The sequence below is a fragment of the Neofelis nebulosa genome, chromosome 2 (genome assembly GCF_028018385.1).
Source record: "Neofelis nebulosa isolate mNeoNeb1 chromosome 2, mNeoNeb1.pri, whole genome shotgun sequence".
Lineage (NCBI taxonomy): Eukaryota > Metazoa > Chordata > Mammalia > Carnivora > Felidae > Neofelis > Neofelis nebulosa.
Genome location: NC_080783.1, coordinates 32122324 through 32134236, shown reverse-complemented (window position 1 = coordinate 32134236; position 11913 = coordinate 32122324).

Sequence of the window (11913 nt, the reverse complement as noted above, 5' to 3'; positions counted from 1 at the left end):
CTAGCTGTACCCGAAGTTCTCTTAAACTTACTTTTAATTTCATGAACCATTATTCCTTTTCTTTCCTTAGGCCAATTTGGGTTTCTGTCACTTGTAATAGAAATTCCTGACTAATACCTTTTCTGTGATCTTAAAAATCAATATTGCTTTATATTGGTTTCTATACATATTGTTTATCATCCAATGGTCTGGGTTTAGTCCTGTGCTTCACTGTTATATTACAGGGATAGTGGATAAGCACTGTTGAAAGTACTTCCAGCAGCAGAAAAGTAAAATGCTGTGCAAGCTGTCAGCTGGCATGTTTTGTGGGAATAAAGCCACCTACCCATTGTGAAGAATATCACTTGTTTGATGAAATTCTGCACAATGAAGACATGGGCCATCCACAGGAATATGTAACATTAATTTTTAGTTTTTAAAAAATTTTTTTTAATGTTTTTATTTATTTTTGGGAGAGAGAGAGAGAGAGAGAGCATGAGCAGAGGAGGGGCAGAGAGAGAGGGAGACACAGAATCTGAAGCAGGCTCCAGGCTCTCAGGTATCAGCACAGAGCCCGACATGGGGCTCGAACTCACGAACTGTGAGATCATGACCTGAGTTCAAGTCAGATGCTTAACCGACTGAGCCACTCAGGCACCCCAATTTTTAGTTTTTTTAAAATATGATAGCAACCAGCCTACTGAAGCAATGAACATATAGCACATTTAGAAGTTGCTTATTTCTTATTGATCTTCAAGTTACATTAACCTTATTCCAAAGCCTCCTTCCCTCAGTCTGGGAAGGAGAATAGTTCCTATTATGCTTTCTATTTGTTTGATATTATTTTCTTTCTGACCATACATATGTTTCAGCTATTTCCAGAGCAAGTTTTCTTTTTCTGTTCTTTCTTTTTTTTAGAGAGAGAGCGCAAGTGGGGTAGATGGGCAGAGGGAGAGAGAGACAGAATCTCAAGCAGATTCCACACTCAGCGCGGAGCCGGCTGCAGGGCTTGATCCTACGACCCTGGATCATGACCTGAGACAAAATCAAGAGTTGGATGTTCAACCACCTGAGCCACCCAGGCGTCCCTCTGGGGCAAGTTTTCAAAGCTGGAATAAGTATGTACTCTGTTCGTACTCCTCACATTACTGTTTAGGTTTTATCTGTTCAACACTAAACAATTAAAATAATATAATCCAATCTTTCGTATGATTCTAATGGCTATAAAGAAGATAAAACAACATCTAGATGGTTGGAGTTTGTGTAGACATAGCTTCACTTGTAATGGTGGATACACTTCAGCGTATGGGTTTGGGGTCTACTGGAGCTTCAACAGGGGCCCTGGTCTGTTTGGAAATATCTGATAAAAGTGGAGCAGGAGCAGGCTTCCTGGGAAGATACCACTTGATTGGGAGACTGTGTGATGTGCTGTAAGAGTTCTGGTATTTATTAGCAAATTGCCCTTAGAAGGCTGTATCAGTATTCACTCCTACCAGCTGTGGATAACAGTGCCCGTTACTTATGTCCTGCACTAAAGCTGAATATTAGGTTTTGTTTAAAATCTTGTAGATATCATTTAATATCCTTTATTTTTATTTTTTTTTAATTATTCAACGTTTATTTATTTTTGAGACAGAGAGAGACAGAGCATGAATGGGGGAGGGGCAGAGAGAGAGGGAGACACAGAATCCGAAACAGGCTCCAGGCTCTGAGCGGTCAGCACAGAGCCCCACGCGGGGCTCGAACTCACGGACCACGAGATCATGACCTGAGCTGAAGTCGGACGCTTAACCGACTGAGCTACCCAGGCGCCCCCATTTAATATCCTTTAAATATCACTTAAATATCTTTGCCAATTTGGTAGGACAAAAATGTATGTCATGCTTTCCGTTTCATTTCTGTCTGCTTACTAGTGAGCTTGAACTTTTTCTTTCTTTTTAAAAAAATTTTTTTAAGTTTATTTTTGAGAGAGAGAGAGAGAGAGAGAGAGAGCGAGCGAGCGCGAGAGCATGAGCAGGAGAGGGGCAGAGAGAGAGAGGGAGACAAAGAATCTGAAGCAGGCTCCAGACTCTGAGCTGTCAGCACAGAGCCCAGTGCAGGGCTGAAACTCACGAACTGTCAGGTCATGACCTGAGCCAAAGTTGGACACTTAATCAATTGAGCCACCCAGGCACCCCTTCAACTTTTTTTTCTTAATGTGGGTTTGAACTTTCTTCTTTTGTGAATTGCCTACTCAGGCCCTTTATCTACTTTTTAAATTTAGAGTGTTCTTATAACGACATGTAAGAAGTTTTATATATTGATCATATTGGCCTTTTGCTGTCAGAGTTACAAATATCTTTTCTGCTTTCACCATTTGACCTTTATCTTTAGATTTTTGATGCATGAAAATTTGTGAGTTTTTATAAATTGTATTTATCAAGGTTTTTCCTTTATGTCATTTTCCCCTTGTTTTTAGGCTTAAAATACTTTCTTCACCCTGAGATTAAGCACATAGTCATGTATATATGTTTCCAAAAATATCTTTGTTTTTTCTAACACGGTTGTTGATTTAAAAAAAAGATATAAAAGATAATACACATGAGGACAATATCCAAGAAATAACCATGAAGGAATTTATCCTTCTATCTAAGCAGTTAAAATATACTTTTCTCATCCAAATTTTCTCCAAATTCTTTTTATGATTTTTTAAAATTTAATTTTGATTCAGGAATTTTGCCATTTTATATGAGGTTAGAGCCCTACTCTAATTTTTAAAAATAGTTGGCTAACTATTCCTATGTAACAAAAATACATATTTCCTCCACTGCCTTGAAATTTATGTGTCTATCATTTTTTTAATTCCTGTGTTGTGTGGATTTGCTTCTGGATTTTATATTCAGTTTAGCTAATTCTTATACCCGTTCTTGGGGCTCAACCACTTTGACACTTCACATTATAGTCCGTTAATTGTTTTGGTTATTTTCAACTTCCCCCCCCCCCCCCAAAAAAAAAAAGAATTCTAAAATCATTTGGTAAAAAATTTGAAACTTGAAAAATCCAGTGGGTTTTTTGTTGGAAAAACATTATAAATTTATTTAGAGAAACGGATACTTTAATCAGATGGAGTCTTCCCAATCAGAAACATTGTGTGCCTCTCCATGTGTTCACACCTTTTGTTATGTCCCTTGGTAAGTTTCATAGCTTTGATATAGACATGTACACTTGTTATTTTCCCCTTATAGTTTTCTAACTACTCATTTTTTCCCTGACATAGAGAAAGTTACTGGCTCTTCTTGGATTTATTTTGTTCGTAGCTACCTGACTAAACTTATTAATCATAAGACCTTTTCGGTTCATTCTCTTGGATTTTCTTGGTAATCAACTACATAAAAACAAATATCTGATAACTGTTTCTCCTCTTTTAAAAAAATGTATAGCACTTGCTTCTTTTAAATATCTTTCTGAATAATGAAAAACAGTGGGGGTAGTACCTTCCTCCAACCCTTAGAGGATCCCTTTGTAATTAAGCATGATTCTGTCTAGTGATATGAGGTAGAAACTTTATCAGGTTAAGAAGTATCCTTCTAGTTATGATACTCTACTAATAGTAGAGTTTTTAAAATCATGCACGGATGCTGCATTTATTGAAGGTCTTTTCAGCATCCATTGAGATGATTGTATATTTTTCCCCTTTAAGTTTGTGAGATATAGATTTCTTAATATTATGCAATTCTTGCATTTTTGGGAGTAAATCCTATTTGGTACATTATTCCCTTAATAAGCCATTGAATTGGATCTAAAAAATGTTTTATTTATTTTTGAAGGAGGGAGGGAGAGAGAGAGGGAGAGAGAGAAAGGGAGAGAGAAAGAGGGAGAGGGAGAAGGAGAAGGAGAGGGAGTGAGGAAGAGGGAGAGGGAGTGAGGGGGGAGAGAGAGAGAGAAAGAGAGAGAGAGAGAGAGAGAGAGAGAGCGCTAAAGAATGGGGAGGAAAAGGAGAGAGAGATACAGAATCTGAAACAGGCTCCAGGCTATGAGCTGTCAGCACATGAGCAGGGATATCATGACCTGAGCCAAAGTCAGACGCTTAACCTACTAAGCCACCCAGGCATCCCCAAATTAGACTTTTTAATTTAATTAATATATTCATAAATGAGACTGGTCTGTGGATCTTCTTTGGGTTAACTTTATTTTTTAGCATTCTCAGTTTTGCAAAATAAGCTAACATATTTTCAGTCTTTACTTCTAGTGGTCCAGATTGAAGCACTCACTTGTAGAATATTTTGGGTTTAGCCCTTTTGTATGGGCTAGTTTCTTGGTTCCATTTTTATTTTCTTCCAAGGTTATTAGTCTGTTCAGTTTCCTATTTGTTTCAATTTTCTAGATCCCAGAGAATTAGCAATTTCAACCATATTGTGAAAACGGTACATGGTACTGGATGTTCTATTTTCTTTAAAATTAAAAAAAAAATCTTGGTGTTTGGGTGGCTCAGTCTGTTAAGTGTCTGACTCTTGATCTTGGCTCACGTCATGATCTCATGGTTTGTCAGTATGAACCCCACATCAGGCTCTGTGCTGGCAGCGTGGGGCCTGCTTGGGATATTGTCTCTCCCTCTCTCTGCCCCTTGCTGTGCTCATGCGTGGTCACATTCTCTCTCTCCCAAAATAAAGAAACTTAAAAAAATCTCATCAGGATCTGTGTTTTCTTCGAACATTGTGCTTATATATTATCTTTCCCTCAAAGATAGTCTTGCTCCAGTTAATGATTTTTAAAATAAAAACATATCTTTTATTATGTATAATTTGTTTCCTAATTCAGTATTTTTTGTTTGTAAATATTAATTCTATGTCTCTACTTTTTAAAGGCTTAGTTTTTCTTTTGTATCTCTTGATCTAAATGATTAACTCATTAGTATTATTTCATTCTTACTTAATAAAATACTAAAGTTATATGATTATATTTTTGCCAGGTATAGCTTTGGTCATATCTAATATGTTTTGGTAAGTTGTGTTTTGTCATGTTTCCTAGGTTGTCTACAATTGAATTTTACTATTTACTCTTTGACCAAAGAGTTATTGTAGAGAGTGATTTTTGAAATCTTTAAGCAGACATAGTTTTAACACTTAAACTTTTCTTGCTAATTTTTAATTTCATAGTGATCAAAGAAAGTGTACATCTTCTGCCTTTGAATTATATTGAGGGTTTCTTTGAGTGAATCAATAACAATTTTTTGTAAATATTCCAGATGTGTTGGAAAAGCAGATATATTCTCTAATAGACTAAAAGTTTAATATATAATAAAACAACCTTTATAATTTGTTACTCAACTTTTATCTTTAAACTTTTTGCTTATTTGAACTCTCAAAGACTAAGAATAATCTCTTAGCTATTCTGTTTCTATTAATTTTCCAAATATTTCTGGCATTTCTATATTTCAATGATAAGTCTTTATATTTGTATAAGAGTACTAAAGCTTTATTGTGATTTTACTTTTAAATAAATATAAAACAACTTCTTTGTCCTGAGTTTATCTTTGATGATATTTTGACTCCATTTTTTATTTGTTACTGTTTATCATACTTAGACACATCTTTTTACATTTTCCCTCATTTGTCAATTTTATATTCCAGTGCTTTGCCTAACCTATCTGTGGCGGCTTAATGTTTTCCTGCCAATTTGCACGAGCATTTTACATATGAAAAATATTAATTCTTTGCCTCTTTCTTATAAATATTGTTTCTAATCTGTTTGAGTTATAATACTTAATTTCTATGTGGAGAACTCTTTTTGAATCCAATCTATTAGTGTTTATGCGATTTCTTTTGTTGCTTTTATACTTAGAATATACTTCTCCATAGTTTTTGTTTTTTATGTAAATTTTATAACTTTGCAATTTATATGCAGTTTATTTTGATGTATGCTAAGCTATAGATCTAAACAGATTTTTTCCAACTAGGTATCTAAATATTTTGGTGGTATCATTTATTAAATAACTGTTTCCTTTGAGCTGATATGAAATGCTGTTTTTGGTGAATACTAAGGATTGGCTTGCTCAAATTCCAGTCCAGCCTCCAAGTGTGCTTTCCTATAATGCAGAAGTGGGAAATCTGGGCTTTCTTGGGCTTTCTGGGCTTTCTTGCAGCTAAGGTTCAGATGTGCCATCACAGGACTTGTGGAATTGCATCAATAGAAAGACATCTGTTTTGCTAGCACAAATTATGGCAGAGACAGGATAGTCTTAAGTGAGTAGATTCCTGAGCTGATAGCCTCCAACAGTGTCCATGGAAGCTTTTATGATCATGATTGGAACTGTGTAAGGTAGGGTCGGGGAATTGTTTGTATAAGTCAAAATCTGCTTCTCCAACCCTTCTAAAGATTTTGTAATATCTGGTGAGAAATCATTTTCTGGTCAAACTAGAGAGAATGGTTTCTGTTATCTGCAGCTGAACCCTATCTAGTATATTGATTTTATCAAACATTAAATTTTTATACATCCCAGGGCCTCATTCTAGATACATATTCCTTTCCACTGAATTTTTTATCTTTGGACTGGTATAAAATGATTTAATTATTTTAACCTTATAATATGTTTTAATATATGGCAGGCCTAGTATAAAAAATATTTATTCTTCTGGATGAATTTTTGTATCACTGACAATTTCCTCATAGTCCTCAGCCCTGTTCCTTGGGGATATTGATTCAATAAGCCGTTTGAAGAAACTGCTCATCTTCTGGTCTGAGGTTCCAGGCTGGGCTCACAGTTTCTTGATAACTCTACTATAATGGTTACAAAATAATTCTAAGATTTAAGGTGAAGATTTTGATAATAAAGTGGAATTTAATTTTCTTTTGGGGGGGCATTAATTTTCATTACTTTATAACTGCACCCAACAAAACTTTGTTTATATTTTTATATCAAATAACTTATGAAAAGCTAACATCAAAGAGTTATGGGGGCACCTGGGTGGCTCAGTTGGTTAAGTGTCCAACTTCAGCTCAGGTCATGATCTCGCAGTTCTGTGAGTTCGAGCCTCACATTGGGCTGTGTGCTGTCAGCGAACAGCCTGCTTAGGATCCTCTGTTCACCCCACTCTTTCTGCCCCTCTCCCGCTGGTTCTCTCTCTCTCTCAAAATAAATAACCTTAAAAAAAGAAAAAAAGTCTCGACACTTCAACACATCTATAATCCGGAAAATGATCAAAGATTATGTGAGGAGAGGCTGGGTCTAAGATTCTTTGTAATTGCAATCTTTAGGCATAGGAAAATGTAAACTCTCAGAGAATGACATAAAACAAAGCCTCCAAGATAATTTTCTACAAGCCTTTGTTCGTTTGTTTCTTTCTAGACACTTATAAGAGCACTAATCTAGAAGCATATATGAGTTCTGATTTTGACTCTGGCATAGCTACTTTGGACAAAATAGTCCACTTCTCTGGGACTTACTTAGGTTTCCATCCCTAAAATATGGGAATGATAACTCTTCTGGACAAATCATTGGTTTTCAACCTACCATGTAGGTATAGGCATCGCCTAACCTGTACCATGCCGTACAAATGTGAATTAACACATTTTCTGTCTTTTACCTACCTTAGTTATCAAGACCTTCTGCTCGGTCTTCTTCATCTAACTTTTCAGCCATCTCTGATTTTTCTTGACCTATCAGGAATCTAAAACAGTCACTCATTTGCCTTAGTCATTATCACTCATTTAATTTCCTGGTGAACACCACTAACCTTTGCAAGATCATTGCCCTTCTTTTCTTAAGTGGTTCAGCACTCAAGCCTGGGGAAAACTCTTGTTATATGTAAATTTTCTATAGCCATTAAAGTCTCCTCAGGATGCAACATAGTGATTAAGAAATAAAAATGGACATTGATTAACAAATGACATTAATTTTATATGTCTTAAACTTTCACTGGACTTTTAAAATAAAATGGTTAATGAAAGCTATGAATTACTAGGCTGTCAAATGCTCCTGGGATTAGAAGTAGTAACAGAGGTCTGGGCACTCAATACTGTATTGACTCCAAATCCCAGTGGAATTTGAGGCATGGGGATGTTGAATAGAAAGAACTTGTGAAAATTTGACAATGATTCTCAGGTTCATTTGGAAAAACAATTAGGTACCAATGGATATTTTTTAAAAAGAAAAACAAATCAGAAGCCTTGCCTGGCCAAAATTTCAAGTTTATTATTAAACTATTTAATCACTTTTGTCCTTCGTGCTTTAGGTATTTTGCTTCGTCATGCATAAGATAATTTCATAAAACCTTTGCTAAAGAAAAAATGTATTTTACATGCGCACACACACACACACACACACACACACACACACAGTATTTAGTTATTGCAGTGAGGAGAGTGATACATGGTCATAGGAAGAGACTTCAAAAGTGCAGAAAAAGACAAAGGAAAAAATGCATCCTTTTAATTTTTTAGATATAGTTATATATATATATAGTATATATATAATATATATATTATTTATTTATTTATTTATTTATTTATTTATTTATTTCAAGAGAGGGAGAGGGTGATCGGGGTAGGAACAGAGAGATAGGGGAGAGAGAATCCCAAGCAGGCTCCGCACTTGTCAGCGCAGAGCCCAGTGCAGGGCTTGAACCCACAAACTGTGAGATCATGACCTGAGCGGAGATCAAGAGTTGGGCGCTTAACTGACTGAGCCACCCAGTGGCCCCAAAGTTTCTATATATTTTTTATTTACACATTAAAAATTTTTTTATGTTTATTTATTTTTGAGAGAGAGGGAGAGAGAGAGAGAGAGAGAGAGAGAGAGAGAGAGAGAATCCAAAGTGGGCTCCAGGCTCTGAGCTGTCAGCACAGAGCCCGATGAGGGGCTCAAACCCACCAACCTATCATGACCTGACCTGAAGTTGGGTACTTAACTGAATGAGTCACCCAGGTGCCCCTTATACATTTTTATATAAATATTTAAACATTAATCTCATATACATGTAATACATATAACTTGCTTTTTGCACTAATTATATCCTAAACATTTTCTCATGATTCCATAGAATCCTTGACTTGTACCTCTAGCAATTGCACTTTGATAGTGCTAGGCTCTACTAGAAGTGTTTTTTGTTTTTTTGTTTTTTTGTTTTGGCTTAAAAGATGAACATTTATTTTTCTTCTTAGAAACAAAATGCAGATTTTTGTTTTATGCCAGTAGGTGTCATCCGTTCACACAAAGCACAACCCAAGAAACCTAATATAATCTGACTTAACGTCCATAATTTCTAGCAAATTCCAGTGTTGTGTTTTAGTTTATCTGAGCCTTTTGCATGAAAGACATTAGGTTCTAAATAGAAACTGGAGAAGACACTACATTTGCCCTTAGGGTGCTTGCAGAAAAGGAAAGAAGGAAAGAAAGAACAGTTTTAAAATGGAATAAATTTCATAAGCTTGAAGTTATTTTACATCCTAAAAAATATATCAATTACTGGGAGATGGGATTAAAACCTTACTCTGAGTAGCTGCCCAAAAATGGTCAATGATATTGTCATGTTTTTCTCAAAGAGGGTCACCGATCTTGATCCTGTGTGTAAAATTTGAGATGTGTCAAATATAATGAACTATTTTTAAAATATCAGAAATGTATGGAAAATGTTATGAAATTTAAACATCATAATTACTAGAATTTTTGGCAACATGTAATGATTTTTAAGAGCTTTCGTATCCATTAGATTTTGGTCCTCACACAAATCCTCTGAGGTTATAAGTAAACTTCTGTTCAGGGAAGGTAGACATCTTGCTTAGGGCCACACAGCTGGTAAACAATGAAGTGAGGTCTAGAACAAGAATCTTCTGACTTTATATGGATATTTATATGTATTTATTGCCAAGTGAAAGTTGTCCTTTAAAGCAGAGGTTAAAAATTGATAGCCCCTGGGCCAAACTAGATCTTTAAGTGTTTTGTCTGCCTCCTATAGTACAGGATGAAAAAACTTAAGTTTTTAAAATAAGTTGAAAAATTTTAAAATTGGAATATTTTTCATCCAGATGGAGCTTTAAGTCTATCTGGAGAAATTCAGAAGATATTGTTCAATTGGACTCCTATTCCATTGTAGCACTGTACAGCTGGATCTAGTCAGCTGGTTCTCCTGTGTGCTCTCCAGTTTGTCCCAGTTTCCACGACTCCCTTTTGCCTTATACCAGGTCCGCTTCATTCATTTGTTCCATCTGCCGGGCCCCTGTATGCATATGAGCTTGAGAGTCTTTTGAGTTTCAGTCTTTTGGGAAAGATTATGTACTCATTACAGCAGTGCTATTATGCTTCGAACATTTGTTTTGATAGCTTTCACAATCAGGTTAAGAGTCACATAAGATAAATTGGGGTGGGTATTTCAACCCACATAATATTTTAATTGACTGGGCATTATCTGCTTTATCATTTGGGTAGTAGAGTGTATAGAATGAGGGAAGCAGGAGACTGAAACTTCAATTCTGGGCAGTATCAACATCAACATTCAGGAGGAGAGAGACATGAGAAGAACTGGCAAAGAAGCCCAAGCTGGAAGGGGTCTGAGAGATGGGTGTTAAGAAGAAGATAGCAATGTTTCTGACCATATATGGGGACCGTAGAGGGGCCTTGATGAAATGTTTGAATTAGGAGGCTAAATGTTTCCTTCTGAGAGTTAGACTTTATTCAAGACAGAATAGATCAGAGTAAAGGTATACAAAGTTGTAGCCTACAAGAACATAATGGCCCTTGGTTCCGATAACTTAATCAGGAATGGGTGGTACTGTTTCAAGATAACGTATGTATAATATCAACATAAAATACTGTAGCACCAAATGATTCAGAGAGGTCACAGAAGGGAAGGATAGAGCATGTTGGTCGGAGTTGGCATTGTGGAGCTCATAGGTGGGAAAAACAGTTTCAATGGAATGATAAAGACAGAAATCAATCTACAGTAGATTCAAGAAGATCTGGGAAGTAGTGAAGGGTAGAGACTGAGTGTGGACATCTCCTTCCTAAGCAAGAGAGTAACAGATGGCAGAGGTTACAGGGTCTGGGGAAATGTGTTTGTATTCGTGAATGAAGAGATCCTAGCATGTTTATAAACCATAGCAGCCATAGGAAAGTGGTCGAGGGGCAAAGGATGGCTTGTTTGCCAAGGCCTTCATCATCAGAATGAAGGCCTTGTTTGCCAAGATGACTAAGTTGGGGAATTTTTGTTAAAAATATCAATAATAACACTTTCTAGTCACATCTCACACTGACTGTTTTCACCCTTCCTGGAAATGTGCAATTAGTTTGCTGGGCTTCATGAATTAGTAACTCTTAAATGAGAAATTATTTGGCTGTTAAAATGGAATGTTCTTTTGTTTGCTAGTTAGAGATGGACAAATGATTGGATGAGAGATATATCAGGATAATTATTATATGTATTGAATCAATTTCAGTGTGAAATACAAACATCTTGATATTTTTCTGCCCTCAAATTATGACTCAAAGAGCAAAGTGTTAATTGGTGATTCTTTCTGAGGTCATATTATCCCTTCAAAAGTCCAGAACTATTCACTCATTCATTCAACAAATAGTAATGGAACTTCTACTATGCCCCAGGCAATCTGTTCAACATTGCAGATATGGATGCAAAGAAGGCATCTTCTTTGGAATCTAGTTATGGAAGTGGTTGGTAGCGAATGGATCAGGAAAGGCTTCTTTGATGAATTGATGAGTGTGTGAGCAAAGGCCTGAAGAATGGTAGGATGATTTCTTCAGGAGAAGGGAGGTTGGGGTGGTGGGGAGGGGAAGTAGAGACGTGAAAAGAGCTCCTGGTAGTTGAAGGAAGAGTAGCTTGAGAAATTTGAGAAACACCATGTTATTCAATAAGGCTGAAGTGTTCAATGCAGAAGGAAGAAAGAGCAAATATGGCATGAGAGGAGGCTGAACTGGTGCCCTATTGCAACGGGTCTTGTATGGGG